This window comes from Panthera leo, chromosome C2 (assembly GCF_018350215.1).
Source record: "Panthera leo isolate Ple1 chromosome C2, P.leo_Ple1_pat1.1, whole genome shotgun sequence".
Taxonomy (NCBI): domain Eukaryota; kingdom Metazoa; phylum Chordata; class Mammalia; order Carnivora; family Felidae; genus Panthera; species Panthera leo.
This window is the reverse complement of record NC_056687.1, coordinates 157,469,617-157,495,551: the sequence shown is the minus strand read 5'-3', so window position 1 is coordinate 157,495,551 and position 25,935 is coordinate 157,469,617. Positions and strand designations below refer to the sequence as shown.

The following is a 25,935-nucleotide window of genomic DNA, read 5'->3' as shown; positions in this document are numbered from 1 at the left end:
CAAACATATAAGAAATAACATCAATCTTATACAAACTCTGTCAAAAAATAGACGAACAGGTAATACTTCCCAGATTATTTTGTGAGGCTAATTTAACCCTAATACCAAAATATCACAAAGGTATTCCCCCCCAAAATTTACAGGCCAATATCCCTCATGAATATAGATACATATTTCCTTAATTAAGTATTAGCAAATGGGGTCAAACATTACATTAAAAGAATAATGTATCATGACCAAGTAATGTTTATCTGAGGATTACCAGGTTGGTGTAACATTAAAGAAAATCAATCACTGCAATTCATCATATTAACAAAATAAAGACATGACCCATATGATCATCTGAATAGATACAGATAAAGAATTTGCCAATAGTCATCATCTGTCTGTAATAACAACTCACAGAAAACCAGAAATAGAAGGATATTCCTCAACCTGATAAAACAATGTATTGAAAACCTATAGCTAACATCATGCTTAGTGGTAAAATTTTGACCATTTCCCACTAAAACTGGTAATGGGGCAAGAATGCCCACCTTGACCACTTCTATTCAACATTGTACTAGAGATGCTAGCCATTGAAGTAAGGCAAGAAAAAATAAGTGAAGGACATAATATTTGGAAAGAGGGGCATACAACTGTCATTTTCAGATGACATAAATTCAATAGGAGTCTATAAAATAACTATTGAACTCAGAAGTTAATTTGTAAGGTTAAATATACCAAAATGAAATACATTTTTATGTGCCAGCAGCAAATAATTGGAAATGAAATTTTAGAAAATGAATTCCATTGTTTTAAAAAATATAAAAGTAATATATTTAGGATAAATGTTAACAAAAGCTACACAAGAACTTTATACTGAAAACTGGAAAATATGCTGAGATAAATTTTAAAAGACCTAAATAACTGGTAAAATATATCATGTTAATTAATTGGAAAATCCAATATTGGTAAAATGCGAATTAGCCCTAAATTAGTCTTCAGATTTCTCTCCATTTTAAAAGCAGATGTTTTTAAAAAGAAATTAACAACTAGATTTTAAAATTTATATGCAAATGCAAATAACCTTGAATATCCAAAGCAAACCTGAGAAGAGATAGCAAAGCCACAAAACTTACAATCAAGACAGAGTCGTACCGGTATAGAGGTCAGCAATTAGGTCAATGACACAGAACAATGAGCCCAGAAATACATTCAAGCTTATGAAGCCGCTTGATTTTTAACAAAGATGCTAAAATAATCCACTGTAGAGAGGATTTTTTTTTCAACAAATGGAGCAGGTTATCCATATGGGAAAAAAATAAAATTCTATTCTAATTCACTTTATACTTCAAAACTATCTCAAGACAGCTCCTAGACCTAAACATTGAAGCTAAAACCATAAATTGTTTCTGAAAAAAAATGAAAGCATATCTTTATGAATTGGGGTAGGTATATGTTTCCTAGGTTACAGAAAGCAATAACCTTTTAAAAAATTGAAAAATTATATTTTATCAAAATTTAAAACATATCATGAAAAGACACTGTGAAGGAAGTAAATAGGCAAGCCACAAACTGAAGAAAATATTTGCAAAACATGTAACTGACAAAGGTCTGAGATTCCGCTTATATAAAGAAGTTTGAAACAAAACAAAACAAATGAATAAATAAAAAGCAGAATCAGACATATGAATACAGAGAAAAAACTGATAGTTACTAGAGGAGAAAGGGGTGGCGATGGACAAAATGAGTCAAGGGGTGTGAGAAGTACGGGCTTTGTTATGGAATGAGTGAGTCGTGGGAATAAAAGTCACAGCATAAGGAATATAGTCAGTGATACTGTAATAGCAATTTATCAAGACAGATGGCAGCTACATGTGTGGTGAGCACAGCATAATGTATAAACTTGTTGAATCACTATGTTGTACACCTGAACTAATGTAACATTGTGTGTCAACTATACTCAAATAAGACAAACAAATAAATAAATTCCCTTAAGACACAGATACAATATAGTAAACACACACACACACACACACACACACACACACACAGTTAATGTTGAAAACAATTGAAAGACAAATACTGGAGGAAAATGGGCAAAAGACTTGAAGATGCCTCACAAAAGAAAATATAGGACTATCCAACAAGCACTTGAAAACGTTTGCTGTCAATTGCCATTAGAGAAATACAATTTAAAATCACAGTAAGATACCGATAGATCTCCCAAATCGGCTCAAATTAAAAAGAATGATAATACTAAACGTTGGTGAGGATGTAGGATTCCATTTAAATGATGTTCAACAGGCAAAAGGGTGAAAAACAATTCAGGAAACTCAGTTGCTTCTTTGTGGGGGGATGGGAAGGGACCAGGAAGTGGAATGAGGAAACCTTAAAGGATGTTTATTTTCTATATTTTGATGGATCTCAGCGTGACAGGGGCATAACATCTGCCAAAACTCTGTGAATGTTCACTTAATATCTGAGTATTTTATTGTACATGAATTTTATGTAAAAAGAAATTAAGACTGAAAAATATTTGACACTAGTCAACTCCATGCCAGTGGAAGCATTTAGAGGGAAGTGAACATTTTCTCACATTGGAAACGCATCAGAGAATTAGTAGGAGTAGTGGATTGATAGAGAAATGGGTTGGATGTATCATAAAACAAGTATACAAAAAATGCTAATGGTGGAACGGTAGATAGTGATGTATTGGTACTCACTTAAACTCACTTTATCTTTGCTGGTTGTTTGCAAGTTTCATACGTAAGTATTAGAAAATAATAGATACCCCCTTGATCCACTACGTTTATGTCTAGTTTTTATCCTAGAGAAATACATTCCACGTGTGTGCCAAGAGGCCTGTGTAAGGGTAGCCACTGTACTATTTTTGTGATAGTAGAAAAAAATAAAAGGCAGGTGGGGGTGAGCGTGTCCATGGTTAAATATGCCATGGTATAGTCACACGGCAGAAAACTATGCAGAAGTTTAAAAAAGAATGAGGTAGATTTATACGTGCTGACATGAAAAGATCTCCAAGGAAGCAGAAAAAGAAATTACAGAATATCTATGGCTTCCCGTTTATGGAAAACATTTAACATCCAGTTAACACGACATATGTATAAATATATGTGTGTGTGTGTGTGTATGAATGATTAGAAAAAGGTCTAGAACATGAGTTAGCATATTTTTCTTTTATAAAGGGCCTAGTGGTAAATACTTGTGTTAATATTACTTCTGCTGTGGGGCACCTGGGTGCCTCAGGTGGTTAAGCATCGGACTCCTGGTTTCTGCTCAGGTCAGGATCTCATGGTTCCTGGGTTAGAGCCCCGTGTCAGGCTCTGTGCTGATAGTGCAGAGCCTGCTTGGGATTCTCTGTCTCCCTCTCTCTCTATCCCTCCGCTGCTGCCTACCCCTCCCCCACTCATGATGCACGCTCTCTCTCTGTCTCTCAAAATAAACAAACATCTTGTTTAAAAATATTACTTCTGTTGTAAATACTTTCCCATCATAGTATAAAAGTAGCCATGGACAGTATATAAATGATAAGCATGGCTGTCTTTCAATAAAACTTTATTTACAAAATCAGGTGGTAGGCCAGTTTCAGCCTGTGGTCCATAACTTGTCGGCTCCTAATCTAGTGGTGCGATTCATTGCAGTGAAGGCCCTGATTCTTCGTTACTTCCTGTGTCTGTACCCTTTGCTATGTGTCTTCGTTTCCCCATCCCTTTCTGTCTCTGACTTCAGTCATGTGATTTGCTTTGAATCCGTGGGCTGTTGATAATTTTGATGTGAGTGGAAGCTTGAGAGAGACCGGTGCCAGGGGGCTGGCTTGCTCCCAGGCCTCTTCCATTACTCAGAGAACATACCCAGGCTAGCCTGCTGGGGGAGGAGAGTCCAGTCTCCACAGTTCTCCCAGACGAGGCCATCCTAGATTGGCTGATAGGTGACCCCCTGACTTGTGGGCAAACCTGGTCAAAATGAGTAGGGCTGCCAAACTGACCACACTAGACATGAAGCGAGAAATGTCTGTTGCTGTCTGCCACCAGAATGTCGTTTTGTATGTTGGCTAACCAACACAGGAACAAAACGTGCCCAACTAACAACATCGATGATTTTTGAGGAAGGGAGGTGGAGGTGGCTTCTGTAATTGAGAAAGAAAAGAATCAATTTTAAGAAAGAAAAGTTGTGTAGTGATGTTCTGGGATTCAGGGGAAAAAATAAAAAGTTCCAACCAAGGTTCTTCGGAGGTTCAGGCAGAGGCACAGACACGATTAAAAAACCAAGCTCTATCTGCCACTTTTTTTCTTCTATCCTTAGTGTCTTTTAATTTTGTTATCGTCTACCTATAAATACGTCCAAGTCTTTTATATTCTAAAGAACCCTCTTGCCCTTGTACCAATGTTTTACTTAGCTCTCTTCTTCTTTTAAGACTTCGTGGTATAAGTAACAAAGGAAATAATGTATGCATATGCCAATAAAAGTTCAAACAGTACAGAAAAGCCCAAAATAAAAAATAAAAGCCTTTCCTGGCCATCACTTCTCCACTAATACTGCTCCTGGAACCAAGAACTTTAACATGATTCTGCTCTCATTTTTTTTTCCCAGTAGTTATCCACATTTCTTCTAAATAGCATTTCTTCTCTATAGGAAAGATCTGGCACTTGGCCAATGTATTCTAGTCCTCTGCCCTCACTCTGCCTTCACACATATTGCGTCTTTTAAAACTTTTAGGTCTTTTGTTTTTATACTTTATACCTTTACATTGCATTCTCAAACATCTATTTCCCTTTCTAAATAGTGGTTTTTACATTTTTGTTACAGTCATGTGTCCACCCAGTTAAAAGCAATAGCCCAGTCTTTCCCACCTTCCAGTTCTGCCTCATCCCCTTTCCAGAGGCAGATGGCTCACAGAGCACCTGGGGTCTACTGAAATGCAACTCCAATCGCTTCTCGGTCTTTTTGCTAAGATCGAGTGTACTGAAATGCAACTCCTGATGAGTAGGTCTACAGATGAGGCTGAGAACCCACATTTCCAGCAAGTTCCCAAGTGCCACTGCTGCCGCCAGCCCATGAGCCAAGTCCCACCTCTGGGGCATGGCCGGCATGCCAGGGAGGGTGAAGGGGCAGCCTCGGTCCTTTCCGAGCCTGGTTCTTCGTCTGGACCAATAGTCCCAAAGTCTTTATGCTCCTCAACCCCTGGCAAAAGAATCTTTATACAGAAACCTTCCTAGTGGGCTTGTTGGACCTACTAGAGTTCCCTGGGTGCCGAATAAGAACCAAAGCAACCCTTGTAACGTAAGGAAAACGTAGAGAAGCTATCTAGAGGCAGATGCTGTTCTGTTTCTGCTAAACGTCTTTCCTCTCCATCAATCAAATTCCCAGCTTCTACCATTAGGTCATGGTACCTAATTATATGCATAATTATAATAGGCATAATACATTATATAATTATAGCATATAAAAATCAAATATGTGGCACTTTCCCTTATGGTTTTCATCTGTATTCTGGAAAAATAAGTAAATAAGGACTTGGAATAGCTCTAATAGAAGTCGTACAAAGAAGTGCTTTGGGTTCCCCCAGAAGCAGACCTTGCGATGAGACTCACGTACAAATAGCTTATTTGGGCAGTGAGACCAGGAAATTCCAGGAGGGCACTGGTGAAGCAAGATGCGGGAGTGAAGGCAGTCAATAAAGGATGTGGAGCGGCCAGGTTACCACTGGACGGCTCTGGAATTTTATTCCTTTGAGCGACTCCAACAATAAATGTAAAACATATGCCTCGGATCTGTCTCACCCGACGGCAAAGTTGCTGGAGTATTTGTGCAACCCTTCCTCAGGTGAGGGTTGCCCCTATGGGAAGTGAATTCCCTGGCACTCAGAGCCTGCTATGAAGCCAACAGCGTGGGCACAAGGCAGCAGAGAGAGCCCCCGGGAAAAGCAAGGTGGAGGCCGGAAGCTGGAAGCCTGGCCAAGCCCCCAACCGCTTCAAGTAACTCTCTTCAGAGGGGAGTCCTTCAGCCCCCTGTTTACCCTGAAGTCCTGAAGCCTGTTTATCCTCTCCTGGCCCTATCTGCACATTAGATGCTGCATATTAACAGCTTCAGAGAAGGACTGCAGCAGACCTGCACCTGACTGTGAGGTCAGCTGTCTCGCCAGCGTGAGAGGGGGCAGTGATCCAGGTGTCCTGGGACCAGGGCTTGGAGGGCAGCCCCAGGTGTGGGGACCCCTGGCCTGGAATCCCCGGGGTCTCACACTGTGAAAGAATCAGATCTGTTCCTCCCTCTGTAGAATTGACCCTATACCCTGTTCATGGCTTTATTTCCCAGGAATATATGTCAAGGAGATAGATCTGTGGAGAAAAACTGTCCGGAGGGGCTATTTTCAAAGGAACTATTTTAAGGCTGTCCTTCCCGTCCACCACATCCTGACGTTTGGTATATTTAGCATCAGGCATAGACAGGGCTAATGGGTTTTTAGTTGCAAATCATTATCATTCAAACCACTGCAGTCTTTCTTTTTTTTTAATTGCAACTAAGTCACGCACACATGCACACAACACACATTAATAGCTACCTTATATTTATACACGAAAATGCTTCCAATAAAAGCAACTCTGTTTAAACTTACAAGCCTTTGCTATTGAACCCTTTATATTTGGGGGAGGGGCTAGCGCTGCAGGTTAGCGGGTATTGCCTTCACACTGTGCATGAAATGCACATGTATTTGGTCAAAGAAAAGAATGCACAAAAGGTGTTTTAAATTGACAGCCCAAGACAGGAGTAATTTAACATGCCATTCTTTGCCTCCCGCTCTGGTAGTTGTGGAGCGCTGCTGATTTGCCTCACTGAATACAAATTTATATTGTCCCGTCCATTAATATGGTTTCTTTTCATCCCATGAATTAATCTCCTTTTGCCAGCACAATGAAGACTGTAGAGTAACGAGTTCCAATGTCAGTATCAAAACTGCAAGAGACTTGGGCTTTCTGACGGAGTCTCATTCCGATGCAGCCCCACGAGCTCTGCTAATTACCTGCAGATAACACAGGAGTCGCGCAGCCAAGAGCAGTGCCCACAGTTCGCCACAGTCCTGTGGCCACCACGCCAAGGCTCGACTTCCCACTCCCTGTGATGACGGATGTGGTGAATTTCCGGTCCTTGGCCTCTCTGTCCTGAGGTACTAACGCGGGCTTCAGATTCTCCACCGTCTCGAAAATTGCCCAGTATCACCGTTTGGACTGGGTTTCGAATGCTCCGCCCCAGGCTGGACCCGCATTCTCTGAGAGGAGACATTGTTCTTGCAGGTTTCTGCATGCCTGCAGTGGCTTGCACGATGCCTGCCGTAGGGCCTCGAACAAGACGGGCTGCAGTGCAGATGTAGAGTGCGGGAGCACGTCACACAATGTGGCAAGAGTGTCAGCGTCCCACAAGGCGTGGGAGGAGCGTCTGTGCCTCCACAGAGCGTGGAGAGGATGTGCGTGAGCACGCCGTGGAGGGTAACAGCCACACTGGGGCGTGCCACCTGCACAGGGACAGGCCCCACCATCTTGACAAGATGGGTCCATTTTAACAAGCATTTCCGTCAGCAGGATGATAGGGGCCCTAATTACCGAGGCTTAAATGTGATAGCAGTGGTTCTCGTAGTGTGGTGCGGGAGCATCGATGATATTACCGGAAACTGGTTAGGAATGAAAATTCTAGGGCCTCACCTCGACCCTACAAACTCTGGGCAGTGAGGGTGGGGCCCAGCAATCTGGGTTTAGCATACCCTCTGGATGATTCTAGCGCATGGCTCAGCTCCAGAGCCCCCGCACTAGAGATTAAGAACTCAGGTTCCGGAGCCAGACTGCCCGGGGCTACAATCACAGCTGTTCAACCTTGAATAGATTCCTCGCTGCCTCGCTGCCTCAGTTTCCTCATCTGAAAAGTGGGGACATCTTAGTTTGTGTTTCCCTGAAAGTAGACCCAGAGACAAAGATATGGGCCAAAGTTGTTCATTTGGGATATGATCCCGGGAAGGAGTAAGGAGAGTAAACAGGGAGAGAGGTCAAACTAGATCCCGAGTGGCCCCGGGCAAATCCCACTGGGGATCTCCGAGACGGTGAGGGCTAAATGCCCCACATTTATGACTCTAATCAGCCCATCAGGAAGGTGATTCTGAGCTGTGTTCGACAAACTCCCCTTCTTCTCCCACTGAGAGTCACTTGCTGGGTGTCAATGCTCTGACATCTATCAGATGTCACAGCGTAAGACAGACAAGCGTAAGCGCCTCCTTCAGACCTCATGGAAGCCACCAGGCCTGGGTGAGGCGAGCAGCCGCATGGTCTGCTAGCCCCACACGCTGGCTTACTGATTAGCCTCTGCCTGGCCTCCTTTGCAGCCGTTCACTTTGGCACGACCCCAAAATGGCAAACACGTGGGCATAGCTTTCAGTCGGGTCCCCCAAGAGGCAGACCCCGAGATAAGAAATTCAAGTGCAAGTGGTTAATTTGGGGGGAGATCCAAGGAAGGCCCTCGAGGGGATTGGGGAAGTGAGTCAGGGTGCAGAAGCGGGTTCCTACAGGGCGCTTTTCTCCACAGGTCTCCATGGAAGGCAACCAAGTCCTGGTCCCACTGGGGTCTCTGAGACACTCTTCAGGACATACCTCGTCCTATTGCTCTTCAAGGGCTGCTTCCAGGGTCAGCAACTCTGCAGCATTTCTGGCCTCCACTGTCTATACACACATCATGCTCCCATGCCCCAAACTGCCCTCAGGCAGAGCTGCAAGTGTTCACTGGGTAGCTCGGGTGCAGAGGTGAGCGCTGTGCCCTCCAGGCCGGCACCCATCACTTCTGCTCCCTGTGTCAGGGACATTTGGGGCTGTGTGCAAACAGGAAATGTTGTAGGTGTCCCAAGACTCTGGTACAGTTGTGTGTGGTTGTGGGCCCACTGAGCCTGAGGTGGGGCCCTCTGGCAGCTATGGGGCCGCACTTGGATCTTCCCTCAAGAAAGGACTTGCCCTCAGCTAGGAGGATGCAGTGAGCCCAGGCCCCCCATCTATTCATGCCCAGCTGATGACTGAGCATGGAGAGTGCTCTAGGGCCTGACCATCTGGCCCGGCACAGAACTCTTCTAATGGCCACTCTTTGCTCTGGAACGCTCCTTTAGGTTGCCCAAAACTTGGGCTACTTGCACACCGAGTGGATGGTCTTGCTGCTCAATCCTGCTTCTTCGCTTTTATTGCTCACAGGTGTTACTTCTCAATAAGCGTTGCATGTATGCTCCCAAGTGGAGGTGGTGGAGGGACAAAGTTTAGCGTCAGTGACTCTAAGTAAAGAGTACATGCGTGTTCCTTGTCCTAGTCTCGCAACTTTTCTCTACATGTGAAATTTTAAAAAGCTAAATGTGTGGGAAGAAAAACAATCCAGAAACTGGAAACTTCTTTGAACATCACTATCTCTGGCCTCCTGCAGTGGGCCTGGAAGCAGGCTGCATTGTCTCCTGGGCAGTAGTGAGTACAAGACAAGTGAATTCTCTGCCTTCTGTGGAAGACCGAATGAGTGTTTTACCCTAGAGCAACAGATCAGCCTGGAAGTTCAGCTTAGGAGGCACAGGGGCGCCATCCCACCCTGAAACAGTCCAATGGCAAGCCACTGTGCCCAGCACGGCCCCCCTGTTTGGGGTGGGGAGCTGTGCACATGGGCTGAGTGAGGGCCAACTAGACACAGAGCCTGGCCGGTGGGCAGAAAACCCTCCACGGTGAGTGGCTTGTGCAGAATTCAGGAACCGACTGGAGGAGAGGTCAGCCCAGAAAAGAACCAAAAAAAAAAAAAAAAAAAAAAGATATGTTGGATATCTTCTGAGAATCTTTAAACAATGAAAAAGTAAATCTCCCGGGAATAATGAGAATGTCAGTCAGCTCAGTTCTCTCCAGGGTAACCAGATGCCCCATTGTACGTGCTACGGTCCTTGTTGGTCCTTGTGTCCAAACTCAGAAGGGTCCTGGTTTGGATGCTCAGTGATGTGGTCACCGCACTTCTCTCCCTTCTGGTCATTCTTGTCATTCGTTGGCCAGATATCTGCTGTAGACCTGCTGAGCCAAGGCTGTGAGCTTCTTCATGACAGGAATGGCAGCATGGTTTCCCAGGCTCAAAGAGGAGGCCGTGACCCTGTACTTTTGTTCCCCATACATGGCAGAGCAGAAAGAGCAGGGGGGTTCCAGTCAGACAGAATGAGGTCCGGATAGATTCCAGTCCTGCAACTCAGCACTCCGGACCTGAGTAAATTGCCCTCCGTGACTCAGTTTCCCATCTATAGAATGGGAACATCACATATTGCGTATCTTTCAGAAAGCTGTACGGAGGAGTTATAATAAATGGAAAGTGCCTGGTGTGCAATATGTTCTCAGTAAAGGGTATTTTTTTATTAACAGGGAGCCTCCTCTAGGGTCCTGCAGTTCAAGCCCCGCCCCCTGTGGCGTGGGCCACCTGCATGTGGCCCCTGCACCCACATCTCCCCATCATAGCTCTTTTCTGCTTTGCCCGCAGGGCCCAGGGGAACCGGTAATGGCAGCTTCTGCACTGTGCCCGGCCCTGTGCCACCCCTCCCATTCATGGTCACAGCTAATCCCTGCAAGTGTCCTTTGAGATTGGTATTACCATTGTTGGGGACCAAAGGCAGGTCACCCCCGGACGGGCCACTTCTGCAAGAAGATTACTTTCGGTTAAAAAGCAATCAGGGGTGCCGGGGTGGCTCAGTTGGTTAAGCATCCGACTGCAGATTTTGGTTCAGGTCATGATCCCATAGTCATGGTCTCAGGGTCGTGAGATCAAGCCCCTCATCGGGCTCTGTGCTGACAGCATGGAGTGTGCTTCTGATTCTCTCTCTCCCCGCCCCCCCTTAAAATCAACAAACAAACATTTTTTTAAAAAATAGCGGATTCTCGAAAAACTCTTTATCTCCCCTACAACTGCCTAAAAGAGTTTAGATAGAAGACCTGCTCCAGGAAGAGTGCCATCACCATAGACAAGTTCATTGTATGAACTAGGTACGGTGGACAGGGGAGGAACCTGGCAAGGCCTGCCTTTTGGTTTTTGGTTTTTGGTTTTCTTAAGGCCTATTTGATCTGTCCTCTATGTCCCATTGTTTCTGAGTGACCCAGCAAACATGTGTTTACCAAACCTTTACTCCTTTTTTTTTTTTTTTATCTTCCCGTGAATTGTATTCCTTCTCTCTGAAGTTCCAGACCCTGTCCCCTTCTCTTAGTTTGGGATGACATAACCACCTCATTGCACCTGTCTTTGGAATTTCGATGTCTGTGTGGATTCCCCGTACATATGCTATGAAATTTGATTTCCCCCGTTAACCTCCAGTCTCATGTCAATTTGCATCTTAGTCCAGCTAGAAGGACCTTGAAGGGGACAGGAATTCTTGCTCCCTGACCATTTCATAGGTGAAGAGACTGGGGCCCAGTGAAGGGTATGGGACTAGAGGCCATTATCGTGTGCTACCATTCCTCCTAGGGCACTGTGTGGTTTAGACAAGTACAGCAAGACTGACTACATAATTGGCCAGGCCCAACGCAAAGAAAATGTGGACGCTTTCATTCAAAAATTATTAACAACTTCTATATGGTGACAACAGAGGCTTAAACCAGTTCGGGGCCATTTTAGTGTGGGGTCCCAAGCAACTGCATGGGTCACAGGCCCACAAAGCCGCTCCTGAGTATAGCCCTTGGATCAGTAGCTGGGGGGAGCAGGTGAGGCCTCAAGGGCAGGTGCAAGCACTCGAAAACATGATGCTTGCCATGTTGCTATGCATGCCACACGGGGAGGGATTTTGCTTTCCTCCTGATGGCAGAGGAAGAAGGAGGATGCCTGAGAGGTAAAGGAAAGTGTTGACCACGTTCATTCGTGTCCTCAGGAGAATCTATTAAAACATTCGGCAACTGTAGAGACTGAGCAAAAGCAGAGGCAACCCTGAGAGGCATTGAGAACACAAGGCTTGAGAATTCATAGAAATCGTAGGGAGGGCTGCGGGCTTCCAAAGGGACTGGGGGGCTGGAGCAAGTTTCCTGGCTGCATGTTGGGTGAGGTTCTGGGGCTCCAGACTGTGTCTACAGGACAGTAGGAGGGGCTCACTGGGGGCACCTCTGCTCCTCAGTCCTGTCACGTATCAGTCGGATATTGGGATTCCACGTGGAATCTGCACACTAGAGGGTCACGCTGCTCTCTGACCAACCACTGAGCAGTGGGTGGCTGCGGGTGGAGGACTGTCCCCTGTACCACTTGCACAGGCGTCAGGCCGTTTCTTAGCGAGCAAGTCTGCAGTGTCTTTGGCTCAGCCCAAGGCCGGCTTCCTGAGTCATCCTGGCCTGATGGAGAAACACAGCCTCACGCTGCAGGTCTGGCTCCCTTCAGTGTCTGTGAGTCCAGCAGTATCACTGGAGAATCCTACTGGCAGGTAATGTAAGTAATGTCTCCGGCATCTCCTTGGAGTGGTGCATATAATCCCTGTGAAGGTCTGCAAAGTTCATGGGCATCAGGACTTTCTCTTTGTGGCTTTTATTCACATGTGAGAATCATCTCAAAGGCTTCAGGCCAGATCCAACTCATAACTGGCATGTTATTTGGCCTGTACGGTGTTGAAAACTATTTAGGTATTGAAAAATCAGAGATTCCACATAAAATTTTGAATTTTTTTTTATTTTTTTTTTTAATTTTTTTTAATGTTTATTTATTTTTGAGACAGAGAGAGACAGAGCATGAATGGGGGAGGGGCAGAGAGAGAGGGAGACGCAGAATCGGAAGCAGGCTCCAGGCTCTGAGCCGTCAGCACAGAGCCTGACGCAGGGCTCGAACTCACGAACCGTGAGATCGTGACCTGAGCTGAAGTCGGACGCTCATCCGACTGAGCCACCCAGGCGCCCCATAAAATTTTGAATTTTAGGCTCCTCTTGAGAGAAGCTTTTGGCAACCCTGGCCATTTTCCTACATGTGGCTAAACTTACCTGGGGCAAATGCGGCAGCAGGTGCCTCCTGTACCTGACATCAGTCCTTCACGCACTATGGTCCCCACCCGACCCGCAGCATTCGCTTTATCATCATCACTTGCATTTGCACTTCCACCAGCGATGTGCCAGGAATGCACCCGGCATCCCCACACATCTCCCACGGAGTTGCGGACCTCAGATGTCATCGGGCATATCTCTCACCTGAGCATGGGTTTCTGGCCAGGGCTTAGAACTATGTGAGTTCGCTAAATTTTAGAGTCAAACATTTAATCTTGCTTTCTGCCTTCGTTCCTTCGTTCCTTCCTTTCTTCTTCTTCTTCTACTTTTTTTGCTGTTGTTTCGGATTTTTGTGATGAGAGTGCATGCTATGAGTATGGGTACTTAAGTCTAGACTTCTGCTAGGTCAAAGGGCGTAGGCTTTGCTCGCACTTTTCGTGGATCTTCCCAAGGGCGACCTGAGCCCATTCCTGGGGCTTTGAATCTTTGGGTCCCCATTCTGTCTCTCGCTCTCTTTCTCTCTGCAACGTGAATACAGGAAAAGTCCTGTGTGGTGGATTATCTCATTAGCAACGCCCTCATAGGAGAAGAGTCAATGGATGCTAAGCATGTCAGTAATTACGTTTTTGGTTCGAGGCCAGAGCCCTCTCTCCCTCCTCGGCGGCTTGCCAGCTCCAGGGAGAGACCACAGGCTTCGACAGCCCTGCCTAGAGAGCTGGGAGCCCCAGCCTGCCACTCTAGAGAAGTGAGCTATTTCTGAGTGTGTATGTGGGAAGGGTGGGAAGGCGGAAAGAAAAGTGAGAAAATGTATGTAAGCAAATATTTCAAGGGAAAGAGGGGGAAGTCATCCCGAGACAGCCTTGTAAAATAATTGACGAGATCCCGCCAGAATGAACAGCAGGCCCCGTGTCCCTTTGTAGCCCAGGGAGACGTCACTGACTGCCAGCTGCAGTGTCAGTGCCGCCTGGAAGTCCTCGGGAAAATGAAGCCCGTCTCCGTTCCCTTGGCACCCGCCTGGGACTGCGCGTGGCCTGAGCCGCAGAGACGACTGTGATCTACTCCCCTGCAGTTTCCCAGGACCATGCCTGGAATGTGGAGGGTACATGGCAATGCCAAAGTGACTTCAGTGTGGTTTGCTTCCGGGAGCAGTGACGAGGACAAGAGAGGCGGGAAGGAGTGAATTTCATTCTTTAATATGAAAGAAAAACAACCAGAGAAGCTTGCGGCTGAGCAACAATCATTTCTTCCCACCAACCCTTTCCCTGTCTATACACTCAGCAGATTCGAAAACTAGCCCCCTGCCCGCCCTCCCTCCTCCACCTTGAAGGGGCAAATTGAAAAGGTAACCAAGGAGATTCTGAGTGAAGAGTGAAGAAATAGAACAGAGATGTGAGAACATCATGACAGAACTGAATCAGCTGCTTATTGGAGACAAATGTCCACGAGTGACTCAAACCAAGTGAAACTGCACCAAAATTTCAAGATTCTTTCAACGTGCAGGCTTTTCTTTGTTTCGGTAGTTTGCGGAAGTATATAAATCTGCTTCTCATTTATGTTTCTGATTCATGCTCCACTTAAGAGAGCTTGGATTTGATTCCTTTTGGATGTAGCAAGCTACCTTTCCCCCCGCCCCGGCTTTGGTTCTCAGTTTAAAAGACCCAGGCACATATAAGCAGTAGCTCAGAAACACACATTTCAACCTGGAAAGCTCGATAGAGCCAGATAGTCTTCTATTGATTAGAATCATTAAAATATCAGAATCTAACGGATGGGAAGGACGTAAGGGATCTTATTTCACCCACAGGAAACCGAGAGAAAGCAGTTGGGGAGCCAGCTGGGAACCAGCAGTGTCAATGCCAAGATCACATAATGAACCTTGCTTTATGGTGACTTGGATGTGTTTCTTGGTGTCGGCTATTCATGTGGAGCAGGTGTGGTGTTTCTTCCAGCGGTGGATGCTGCTGGTGGTCCACTCAGATCCCTTCACGGAGCAAGTGTACCTGTCCTCGCCTGCTGTGAGTGTTGTCTGCCAATGGGACACAGCTGCCCCCTCCCACAGGAACAGGAGCCACCCCCACCTCAACATTCCTCAAGATTACAAGCCACCTTGACACCCACAAACCCGACCAATGACTGAATGACGTGAGATTTTAAAGGTCAGCCCTGGGACGCCTGGGTGGCTCAGTCGGTTAAGTGAACGACTTCGACTTGGGCTCAGGTCAAGATGTCCCCACAGTGGGCTCTCTGCTGACAGCTCAGGGCCTGGAGCCTGCTTTGTATTCTGTGTGTGTGTGTGTCTCTCTCTACCCCTTTCCCTTTTCCCCCCCCCCCACTCTTTCAATAAATAAAAAATAAATAAATAAACATTAAAGGTCAGCCCCTTTCCCTCAAGGGGGACAACTCCGGTGCAATTGATGCTCTGGAGCTCCCAGGGGGACAGGCTGAGCTAACCACATCCTTGTTCAGCCCCTCCCCCTGCTCGCCTCAGCTCCCCGGGAGCACTCCCAAACAAGAACCCTGGGGCAGGTTCTGCTTTCTTCCAAGAACTTTTTAGCTCAGATGCCTACTGTCTTCTGAAGGAAGTTCTCTCCAGTCCAGAATGCTCTGCTGAACTTCTGTCCAACATCCTTGTCCAAGCTCCAGGTGAGTAAATGTTTCCAGTTAACTAACAAGAAAAATACAAAGTCAAAACAACACTGGATTTCTTTCTCAGCTTAAAAGAATTCCTTTTCAAGTAATACTTCCTTTTTTTTTTAAGTTTATTTATTTGAGAGCACTTGCACAAGGAGGGGCAGGGGATGAGGGGGGAGGGGCAGAGAGAGAGGGAGAAAGGAGAATCCCAAGCAGGGATCCCAAGGCAGAATCATGACCTGAGCCAAAATCAAGAGTCAAAGGCTTAACCATCTGAGCCACCCAGGCACTCTTCGAGTAATACTTCCAACCCTCCTCTGTTGTATCCTAAAATGCAAAAGAAAAACAAAACAATAGAAAATGTCTCAACCCAGCAATTCTATTAACCGTGCTTACACAGCTCTTTCTCTTTCCCTCCGCCACCCCAAACTGCTCTTTATCTCCTCCTTATATAGTTTCCACACAGCTGGAAAGACCATCAGATCTAGAAGGAAAATCAGCAAAACCGTACAGCTTTGTTGTAACAAGATGGCACTTCCTTCTGGACATCCATGTTTAAGCTCTTTGTCATTTGTATGATGGTGCTTGGGAGGTGATTCCCTGTTGGGGATCCATCCTGTTCTTGGAATTTTTATGTGGGTGGGAAGGACCTTGAGAACACAGTGACCATTTGCTGAGCGGAGTGTGGAGCTGTACTACATAACATCATGTGACTTAGACCGTTGGTCAGAGTGACAGACACACTATCCCCCAGGGTGTTTTGGGGGCATAGGACTAAACACCTTTCCACTTGAACCACACCGTGGGCAGAGGGCAGCACTTCAGACAGCAAGTAAGTAGGTAATTGTTGACCGTCTGCAATGAAAACAGTGTGTGCAGGTTCGGATGGGCTTGGGAAAACATTCTCAATCTAACGCTCAATATTACTGAGGGCTCCATCTTCTGGTACATGGACATTTGTAGCAGATGCTGTTGATGGGCTTCCTGAGGGCTTTCCCCACACCACAGGAAATTGCTTAGTTGCGGTGGAAGAGACTGGGAAGTACAGGAGAGTAGGACAGTTACCATCAAACTAGGGGGGATGGGAAGAGTTTCACAATATCTTGGCTCCTTATTCAGCTGTGAGACCCCTCTGAGCCAACAGGTTCCTCCTTATGGAGGAATCCCAAGTCGGTGGGATTAAGCACCCCCCGTCCCTCCCCCCCCCCCATTTCGGTTCCGTAGGGTCACCTCTAGAGAAACTACCTGCATCCAAGTCCTCATACTGGGTCTGCCTTGGGGGAACTGAAATAAGATCACATCCGTCCATTCATTCACCCATCCCCTTACCCATCCACCCGTCCTACTATGATCCCCCCTTGGGTTCCAGCTACTGTACTTGGGCATGGGCAGGAGAGAGGGACTCAAGAAAGTACAAAGCTGAACAAGATGTTCTCTCTCCTTCCAGGGATCTCTCAGTCTACCTGAAATAAATAATCACCACACAGTGGGGCAGTGCCAGAAAAGATAGAGACACAAACTGCTGTAAGAACTTGGAGGGGAAAACAACAGCCTGAGACATCCAAGGAAGCTTTATGAGCAGGCACCTTGTCTGCCCGTCTTGAAGGACACTTAAGTAGTACGCTGGAATGATGCCTTGCAGGAAGAGGGAGGATCCAGGGTTGGCATAAAAGGGAAGAGCTGACATACAGTTGAAAGTACACTTTTGATACTAGAATCCTTCTCAGCATCACTGGCAGTGTCTAAAATTTTCTCTCTTTCAGCAAGATAATTTTTTTAATTTTTAAAAAAATTCTTAATGTTTATTTTTGAGAGAGAGAGAGAGAGATGGAGTATGAGTGGGGGAGGGGCAGGGAGAATCCAAAGCAGGCTCCAAGCTCTGAGTTGTCAGCACAGAGACCGACACGGCCTCGAACCCACGATCTGTGAGATCACGACCTGAGCCGAAGTCAGACACTGAACGTACTGAGCCACCTTGGCGCCCCTCAGCAAGATACTTTTTGTCAATTAAATTCTTACATAATGTAAGTCCACTGATATTTATTAAGTGAACAAAGAAAGAGCAAGGATTTCCAGGTGGAGGGAGGAGAAGGTGAAAAGGCATGGAGGTATAAATGTGCAATTAGTTAGGCTTCTGGAGTGCAGGGTGAGTGGTGTCGAGTAGGCAGGTGGGGGCCAGATTGCAAAAACCACTAAATACCATTTTAGAGAACTTGGAGCTTGTCCTTTGGGCTTACGGTGGCACCACTGTAATGGCCCTAGAGTGATCTTTTAAACCACTTAAAATGTTTTTGTGTGTGTAAACAATACCTATGTAGTAGGATACTGTTTTTTAATCTACTCTGTCAGTGGATAAAACTCTTCTTTTAATTGGTATATCTAGATGATTCACATTTAAAGTGAATATTGATTTGGTTGAATTAATGACTAACTATTTGTACCTGTCTTCTACTTGTCGTTCTTAATCTTTGGTGCTTTAAAAACATCCTCCTCCCCTTTCCTGCCTTCTTTGGTTTTAACTGAGTATTTTCTATGATTCCAAATTATCTTCGCTCTTAATATATCAATTACATTTCTTTAAAAAGTATTTTTAGTCATGGCCCTAGAGTTTACAATATGCATTTACAACTAATTCAAGTCCACTTTCAAACAACAGTATACCGCCTCACAGGTAACACATGCCTTGTACCAGTATTCCCAATTCCCCACTCCCATCACTTATAACAGTGCCCCCATTCAGTTCACTTCGAGCCATCTTGGACGATGAACTGGAGTGAGACAAAAATAATCTCAAATAATCTCAAATAATCTCAAATAATCTTGGAGGTAAGAGCCCGTCTGTGGTAGATTGTTTGTAAAGATGGCTAAGACGATTAATTATACCCATCCCTGCACAGTGCCCCTTTGCAAGGTGACTTTGCAACTTCTCGTCATTCCTCCACCCTTGGAATATGGGCTCGGCCGCATGACGCTTTGACCAATGGGTGTTGGCAAATGTGCCACGGGCATTGGGGCTTGGCCTCTTATAATTGGTGCATAAAAGCTCAAAAGCAGATCATCCCTGTTGAGAGCCTTGCTCAGTTCTTTCACAAAGAAACAAAGAAAACTTCCTTTTGCACATTCCCAGTTGTGGTCTGCGAAGCACAGACCTGTTGTTCTTGCCCCAGGGTCCCTTCTTCTGCACAGCTGTTAGCACACCGGCCCCCATCCATCACAGCTCCTTAGCTGCTGTGTTCATTTTCTGGAGGCTTCCAGCAGGCAGCCTACTGCTCACTGGCCTTTTAATAGCAATGGGAAAACCCTGGCTCCAGTCACTGCTCTGGTCCTTGGGATTCATGAACACTTACGAACCTATCCATTTTATTTAGAAACAGCCAGAACACCGTGTGCTAGCCACCTTGCCCCCACCATACACACCTTGAATAGAAAGTAGGCAGGGCCTGAAGGTTTACAGCTGATGATTTAGAAGGCAGGGGGGAGCCCAAAGGAGCGCAGAGACGTCCTTGGAGCTCAGACCCTGCAGAAGTGGGCTTGCAGCCTCAGGGGGATGGTCCTTCCCTCCACCCCCAACACCCTGCTCATTCCCAGAAGCCTTTGGTGCCAGCAGCACTTAACCACCAGGTTGCAACGTATAAAAATTTAAGGAGTCTGCTGTCTCAAAGGAATGAATCCCAGATCATTTGTTAATACTTCTGCCCCCACTTTTGTTCTTTCTTTCTTCCCTCTCATAACCCTTATTTCTCCAAGGAGGTTCGTTTTTGGAACGTATTCTGGAGAAAGCCTGAGGCAGGCATAGCCATTGCTGGGCCCGCTGCAGGGCTGGACAGTTGCAGCTACCCAGGCATGAAGCCCACCTTGCCTACTGGAGGGTCTGAAGCCCTTTAGAGGCCTTCTGTGGTCCTGGACAGGGCTTTCCGAGGCTTTGTTCCAGGTACCTGGGGAAGGGCAAGCAGGCTTCACTGGAAGGCCGAAGGGTAAGGGGACCCTGGCTCCCCCTCACCCACCTCGGCCTCATGTCAGCCTCCTAACTTGGAAGGGCAGTCAGGGAATCAGGTCATCTGGTCTTCACTGGTGAGAGTCAAAACCAACATTCCTGTTGGGGTCTGAGCACTGTAACCCCGCTGGCCCGGGAAAGCCCACCAAGAGGCGATGTGGCATGGTGTCAGAAACGTGGTCTTGGGGCAGACAGGCTGGAACTATTGGCTATGTGGTCTTGGCCAAATTACTTAACCCTGCTGTGGCTCAGTTTATTCATCTGTGCAATGGGATTATTGACTGCTGTCAAGCTTAAAGGTAATATAAAAAGTAAAGCCATTGCCATATAAACATTCAGCCAAAGAAAACAGAAGGAGTTGATGCTCTCAATATTATTATAGCAAAATAGTGGTAATAATAGTAAAATAGTAATAATAATAATAATAAGAGGAATCATTATTAATGCTGGGGGTACCAAATCTGGTTGAGGCACGTATACATGCTGCAGTCTATGAACAACAGAGTCAGGAATGCAGGAGCCGAGGAGTTGGGGACTTGGGACAGGGCAGGGGGCAGGATCTCAGGGCCACGTCCACCAGGCTCTCCACTGGCCCCATCCGATTGTCACTCCCTTCTCCTCCTTTGCTGTGCAGGACTCCAACCCCTGGCCAGTTCTCAGCCATCTGCCTCAGTTTACCCGCACATGTGTTTGACAGGGAATGGATGGTAGCATTTGGCTGTGGGAGGCTGGTTGTGCCCACCTCCTGTGCCACAGGGTTTGACTGGGTCCTGGATGGCCCTTGGCACTTCCCCCACAGTGTCTCTTTGTGTCCTGGCCTTCGGGGGCACAGTCTCTGGGGTTCACCAGGGCGGAGCTCCTTCCTGTCAGCACAGTGGCTCCTGCCACTGTGCATAGCATCCTAACGAAGACAAAAACGATGAATCAAATCAAACAGCTGTCCCCAGAATTACTGGGCAGGAGGAGGCCCAGGCTCCATTCGTTAGCAAAACCAGTCCTGGTCATTATCTTTAATACAGAGACGGAGTCTTCTCTGCATGTTCATTTACTCCGTTCACTCTTTGTGGGCCTAGGATTTGGTTCAGAAATCAGGTCAACAGTTTCGGCGTTGCAATTTGTTGACAGAGTGGTTTTAAAAATGTTCCTACGTTCTTGTTCTGGCACTGTGGAAAAAAACACTTGGCCTGAAAGCCTAGAGATCGGAGTTTGAATTCTGACTTAGCCACTATCTAGGTGACCACGGGGAGGGTGTGTGAAGGTGTCTTCATTTGGGTTCTTCCAAAAGCTGACCCTGAGATAAAGACGTGGGTGCAGGGAGCTTATCTGGGTAACACGGTGGGGAGGAAGAAGCAGGGTGGAGAAAATAACAGCAGCGGGTATGGTAACCGTCGATCAGCGGGCATCGGTCCTGCTGGGGCACATCTGAAAAACCATGATGAACACTCTCAGAATTCTCCCAGAATCCTGGGGGCCTGTGGCATGAGCCAGTTGATTCCTAGGTCCCTCTTGAGGGTCGCTCCGGGTATATCAATGCCTCCAAATGTCACTTGTGCTTGTGGTGGAGCGAGTTCTCACGTGCAGGAGAAAGTCTCGGGTAAAGAGGAAGGACCACGTGTCTATCAGAGGTGGCCACCTCATGCAGGAACTGTTTCCCACAGCTGCAGGTGAGCTCAGGAGGGTGCAAGGGAGGAGGTGGGGCACCAATCACACTCACCACAAGGGCGAAACTATCACGTGAGACGGGAGGGCGCAGGAGTGTCTGAGCTCATTGCTCAGCATCTGTGAAATACATATTTTATGTTCTCCGTGTCCAGTTAACCACCTTTGGCTAAGCATCCCCACTTGGAAGGTGCCCAGCAAGTTTGCTGCAGCCCAGGTGGCTGGCGAAATCCAACATTCCTTTTCTCCTTCTTCCTCAGTGAGAGGATTTCTAGCTGGGTACATGGTCACACAGAAAACAGACCATGTATCCAGCCTGTCCTGAAGACGGGCATGGTCATGAGATTCAGAACGGACTAAGGTGATGTAACTGAAATGATGGTACAGCTATTTCTGGGAACCTTCCTTCAAAACAGCCTGTGCGTGCCCTTTGCCCTTCTCCCTCTTCTGGTCATTTCCTCCACCTTGTGCATGGAATGGAATGTCAGGCTTACTTGCTTGGGCCACACAGGAGTGGAACTACAGGGAGCTGGAAGGAGGCTGGGTCCCTATAGACTTCATCAGAGAGCTCATCACACAAGCCCCCAGCTGAAGAGCTCCAACCTTTTACCTAATAGAGCGATACCCTTTTATCTTGTCTAAGCCATGATGCTTTGTGTCTCTTCCTACAGACTAACTTCATCTTAATGGATATAGTTGCTCGTGGTTCTAATTGTCCCCCCTGAACTCAATGTTTATTTTCTTTAAAAATAACTAAGCATGGACAGACCAATAGCAAGCAAGGAGATTGAATGAGTAAGCAAAAATCTCCTGACAAATAAAAGCACAGAACTAGATGGTTTCACTGGTCCTATGATAATACCAATCCTCAAGCTTTTCTTAAAAAAAATAAAGAGGGAGGAATATTTCCAAACATATTTTATGAGGCCAGTATTATCCTGATACCAAAGTCAGATAAGGACACTATAAGGAAAGAAAATTCTAAGCCAATAGCCTTGATGAACACAGATGCAAGAATCCTCAACCAAATAATAGCAATTAAGTTTAAGAGCACAGTAAAATGATCATACATCATTATTCAGTAAGATTTATTCCTGGGATGTAAGAACGGTTCAACACCCACAAATCAATCAGTGTGATACACTGCATTAACGGAATGAAGGGTAAAAATCATACGATCATGTCAATATGTGCAGAAAAAGCACTTGACAAAATTTAACATCTTTTCATGATTAAAACTGTCGACAAAGTAGGTGTAGAAGGAATAAACTTCAACAGAACGGCCAAATATGACAAGTCCGTAATTAACATCATATTCGACAATGAAAGAGGAATAAGGAACATTAGGACCACAAGGTAAGTACTTACTCTTTCCACTTTTATCCGACATGGTACTGGAAGTACCGCCACAGCAATTAGGCAGGAAAAAGGAATAAAAGCATCCAAACTGGAAACGAAGACATAAAATTGTCTCTGTCTGCAGATGACCTTATCTTATGTATATATAACCCTAAAGACTCCACTGAACAGCTGTGAGAACTAATAAGTGAGCTTAGTAAATGTTCAGGATAAAAAAATTAACATTCAAAAATCAGTTGGGTTTCTATGCACTAACACACAAACTATCTGAAAGCGATCCCATTTATAACAATATTACAAATGACAAAATCCTTAGGAATAGACTTAACCAAGGAAGTGAAAGACCTATACATTGATAAGACATTGGTGAGAGAAAGTGAAGAAGACAATTTAAAAGATATTTCACGTTTTGGGATTGGAAGAATTAATATCGGTTAAATGTCCCTACTACCCAAAGTGATCTACAGATTCAATGCAATCTCTGTCAAAATTCTGATGTCACTTTTCACAGAATTTTTTGAATCCTAAAATTCTTATGGAACCTCAAAAGCCCTGATTAGTATTCTCGAGCAAGAAGAACAAAGCTGGAGGCCTCATACTTTCTGACTTCCATGATGTTACAAAGCTATCATGATCAAAACTATGTGGCACTGGCATAAAAAAACATACATAGAACAAGGTACTTAGGAACTGAGTAGAGAGGCCAGAAATAAACCTATACATTACAATCAGCTAATCTTCAACAGGGGTGCCAAGAATATACAATAGGCAAACAATAATCTCTTTTTTTAACATTTATTTATTTTTCAGAGACAGAGAGAGACAAAGTATGAGCAGTGGAGAGACAGAGAGAGGGAGACACAGAATCCAAAGCAGACTCCAGGCTCTGAGCTATCAGCACAGAGCCCAACGCAGGGCTCGAACTCAAGAATAGTGAGATCACGACCTGAGCCGAAGTCAGGTACTTAACCGACTGAGCCTCCCAAGTGCTCCCAAGAATAATCTCTTTAATAAGTCGTGTTGGGAAAACTGGATATCCACGTGCTAGAGAACATAACTGGACCCCTATCTTACCACTCAAAAAAATAAACTCTAAATGGATTAAAGACAAAGAAAGTTTAGGGAAAAGGATCAGGAATCATGCTGGTCTCCCCTGCCCTGTTTGGAGGTTGCCGTCCTCTTTCTGTGTGTGGCCAGACTTCCATGAAGCCCTTAACTGTCTGTCTGCAGGAATACCTGAACATCTGGGGACTCTGGCTTCACCTGTTACCAATAGCCACTGGCCTCCAGACACCTTCGCTGTTAAGAAAGATCATTATCTTTGCGCCCCACATGCTGTTGGGACCATCTTGCCCTCAGAGCTCTAGGTACGTGTACCCGAAGCTACATGTTCCCACTGTTCACCTCAGGGTTCACATGATGCTGAGAGGAGTCCCCACATGTGACACCTGCCACTCCCAGTGTCTGCGTCCTCCCGCTCCCTAACTGAGGCCCTCCCAGGCAGCACAGGAGCTTGCTCAGCCTGGGCATGGCAGCCTACAAGTGTGGGGGTTTCACACCCGAGGGACAGCTCTCACCCAAACAGGGGGCCTCTAGTTAAAGTTAGCTTTCTATTCCTCCTGGGACAACCCTGAGGTTGTTCTACATAGTTCCTCAGAGAACTATTCCTGGCAGGGGGGATCACCAGTTGACCACGGTGGAGACCCACTCATTAACACACTCCCATCTCTGGATCACCTCCCTGAGCAAACCACATGCACCCAAATCCTTATTTCAGAAGCTGCTTTGGGTGAACATGGACACTACCACAGCCTAGAGAGATCCAAAGCCTTCTTCAGAATCTCCAGTCTCGAGGAGCTCTCAGGCCTCTGTTCCTGGCTCACCCATTCAGACCTGCTGTCCCTACTTGTCCCCACACACCAGTGTGATCGTGGAACCAGCCCCTCACGGGTGCCTGGCACATCCATCCGCACTGGGTTCTTCTCGAGTTCTGTAGACTTCACTACAGACTCTGGGCTGCAGGATTCACATGACTTTGCCCTCTCTCTGGCCTCCCCTCTTCCATCCTATCACCTCTCCTCCCACAACCCCTCCCTCCTGCTCACCCAGGAGCTCTCGGCTCTCCTCCCTCTGCTCTGCAAGGTCGTGTAGCCTGGACGCTGTGGCCTCCACACCCAAGGAGCTGAACCAAGCCTATGAGGTTGTTGGCGGAACAAAGAGCAGTCAGCAGGACCCACTTTCCTCAGAAGAAGGTAAGGTGGCTTTTGTCTGTACTACGCATGTTGACACAGAGCATGTGATGAGATGTGTGTTGCCCAAGGTCCCAGAGGGAAGTAAGTGGCTGTGGCATATCTGCTGGAGCCCACCCATATCCCGTCAACACGTTTCCATACTAAAATCTGCCTATGGCAACCCCGTGAACTTTCCACCTAAGTGCCCCATTTCCCAAGGCCACAGAGTTAGCAGCCTCGACTGCTGATGGAAGGGTGTTGGTGGACATCTCTCACAGGGAACAGCTCTGTGCCTCCTTTCCCACAGCGCTAACTGCTGGCTAACTCCTGCCATATCTTTTACTCTCCCTCATTTCCCCAAGATGAGGTCTCTTGGCCTTATCTCCCAAATCAACTACCTGCCTCCAACTCCTCCTGTCAGAGTCTGTGTGTGGGTGGGGGGAGAGATCACAGAAGAAGACAGTGGCAGAGCTGGAATGTGAACCCATGTCCGGCTGACCCCAAAGTGATGTTCTTTCCAACACTCCACGTGTGGTCCTCATCGGATCTCCCCAGCATTTCTGCCTGTTGCCTGGTTCCCAGCATCTCCTGATAGTCAGGATGCTATTCAGTTCCTGACTGACGGTCCCTTTCTCCCAGGGTCCTATCTAGTTTCCAGTCACTCCCACCCTGACTTTCTGGCCTTGTCTGGGGACCACACGCTGAGCTGGGAGCTCTCATCCTGAGACCGTGGGAAACCCTCCTCACCCTGATACTGTGGGGGTGTAATTATTCGTGGCTGTGGTTTGCCTGTGGCCTGGAGTTTTCCAGGCTCTTTGCAATCATTTAGATGCAACCTGCCCAACGTTTCTGTGATGTGGCCAGAGGAAATTGCCTCTTTGCTTTCTTGGCTCCCTCCTTAATGCCTTTGAAACGGGCCACCCTGGCCCAGTTCACAGCCTGTGAGGCTCATCTGTCTGCAGTTACGTGACCCCACCCCCACCCCTCACAAGAAAAACTAATCAGAGCTAGAACCGCCATTCCTGAGCAGGGGAGTCGATCATGGTTTCAGCAGGCCCTGTAAGGGTCACCGGTACAGCCAACA

The 25,935-nt window shown here is 46.5% G+C and overlaps 1 pseudogene; it reads left to right on the top strand.

The window, feature by feature from the left end:
- Positions 1–25,576, top strand: part of LOC122229372 — a 42,555-nt pseudogene extending 16,979 nt beyond the window's left edge.
- The last annotated feature ends 359 nt before the right edge of the window (positions 25,577–25,935 follow it).